Below are 2611 nucleotides of genomic sequence, written 5' to 3' on the forward strand. Positions count from 1 at the left end.
AAATGTATATGCGCCCCATATTGGAATTTGGGTGTGTCTTGTTCTCAGGCGGCCCCGCTCATAAAATAAAGCCTCTGGTTCTTTTGGAGCGTGAGGCCCTACGCCTGTGTCTGGGACTCCCCAGGTTTGTGGCTATTAATGTTATCTACCAAGAAGCGCGCCTTCCAACATTGCCCTGCAGATTTCGCATCTTAACAGTTCAAGCATTTCTGAAATTTTACAGCTTGCCGCTTAGACGATCTGAATACGCATTCATTAATGATCCAAATTCCTTCTTCCTTGCTCATTGGCCTCGATCTCACACTCCACAGATCATATTTGTACAAAAACAATTAGATAGCCTGAATGTGAACATTCGAGAGGTAATTCCGTCAACCGAATCACAACAGAATATTAAGATAGATTTTGATGACATTTTCCCTCCAAACTCTAAGTTTCAATCTGCCACTTTTTTAAATAACCTGTTGTAAGATTACCTAGCACACGTGCAAACAAATAACACAATAGCTACAGACGCTTCAGTGAACAACGAAAAGGTGGGCATAGGCATCTTCTCGCTTCCGCTTGGCTGCTCATTCTCCTTGAGACTGCCAGACTTCATACCTGTTTTTGAAGCCGAGCTTTTAGCAATTCTTTTAGCGCTTCGGAAACTCCCGTCGAACTCAATAAGTGCGGTTATTATAACAGATTCCCTTTCGGTCTGTACTTCGCTTACGGCTTCACCCAATTCGCCACCACTAAAGACGTTTCTAACATTAGTTCCTCCACAGTTGAATTCTCTAAAACTATTATGGGTACCTGGACATTGTGGCTTACATTCAAATGAAATGGCAGACGCATTAGCGCGAGCATCCCTGAGTGGACCTATAATGCCTGTTCTTCCTTTAGTGGCTCACATAACAGCAATCAGATATAGAAAATATTCAATTCATAGGGATGTCAGTGAATCAATAACGACATGGACAGAATATCAGCACCTCAGATTTCCGTGGAAAATCCAGTGGTGTCCATCAAGACAATCAGAAGTAGCGATCACGAGATTACGCTGCCGTGTCCCTCCATTAAACCTATATTTACACAGGACTGGTCTGACGCTATCGCCTCTGTGTCCATACTGCCAAGAAACAGAATCACTAGATCATTATTTTTTGGTATGTCGACGATACAAATTGTTAAGAAAAAGACATCTAGAACTTCCGCTCGCAAAATTAGGGTTAATGTTATCACCAGAAATCATACTATCTTTCGGTGCGTCAGTTATAGGGGTCAGCCACAGGGACGTATTTGATGCCGTTTGCAGTTACAAACAGTCAACAAAACGAATAACTTTTTAACTTTTGTCTTGTAATTTGTTCGTTTTTGTATGTTTTTTTTATCTCTCTTTCTTTATATATATTTTTTTTCGCATCGAATAAGTAGCACTTCAAAAGAATAGGTGAACGTTTCAGCACTCAATTCTTGGCCAATCCCCCAGTGTGGGTATGAGCCATAACACGACGCCATCATCATCATCATCATCATCATCATCATCATCATCATCATCATCATCATCATCATCATCAGTGTGCCTGAATCACTTGAGCTGTGTGACTACCTGAGAGCTTCAGTAATTACTCCACAACACCTTTCAACAATATATATATATATATATATATATATATATATATATATATATATATATATATATATATATATATATATATATATATATATATATATATATGTGTGTGTGTGTGTGTGTGTGTGTGTGTGTGTGTGTGTGTGTGAGTATACATATATATAATTAGAATGCGCTAGAAGACGTGCGACTGAGGGAGGGACGAATTTTCATTACTCACACTCATAAGAAGCCAACAGAGAATAATATATCTTGTGCCATGATTTGCAAGAGTTGTGCTTGAGTGGCGTTTCTGCATCAGTGCTCACCTGTGTAGTCGATAGCAGTTACGCAGTTTTGTAGATTAAACGTACCTCCTACCCGCAGGAAAAAAGCTTAAAAAGGTCACCTTCATAAGACATATGTGAAATAAACTTTTTGGCGAAGCAGTTGATTAGGTGCAACACAAATTATTTATGCATGTACAATTATCTTTATTTTCAACCTATACAACGCGAAGCGCCATGCAACGTTCGAATTTGTGCAACATTAATCGAGCCGCCGGGGTTGTGCAGTGGCTATGGCGTCATGCTTCAAAGCTCGAGGTCGTGGGTGGGCGGAATGCAAACACGCTCGTTTACAATATGGTGTACGTCAAAATGCCCCAGCTGGTCGAAATTATTCAGGAGTGCGCTACAGCACGGTGTACGAACCTCGTAATCAGAACGTTGTTTCGGCATGTAAAACCATGAAATTTAAATATTTAAAAAATTTCACAACATGAAATATTTGGCTTATGCAATTTCACTGCCCACAAGCTATGCTGAAATTCAAACGCCAAATGTGGAGAATTCACAAGGTGAGAAATCTACGCAGCAATGTCACGAGGAGAAATGCGATGAACAATGTTGGTCGAGAGAAGCGTGGTGATGACAGGTGCATGCAGAGAGGAGTAGTATACATATGTAAATGCATTTAAGGTTTCTGTACCCATTGCACAAAGTGACACTTATT

The sequence above is a fragment of the Dermacentor variabilis genome, unplaced genomic scaffold (assembly GCF_050947875.1).
Source record: "Dermacentor variabilis isolate Ectoservices unplaced genomic scaffold, ASM5094787v1 scaffold_15, whole genome shotgun sequence".
NCBI lineage: Eukaryota > Metazoa > Arthropoda > Arachnida > Ixodida > Ixodidae > Dermacentor > Dermacentor variabilis.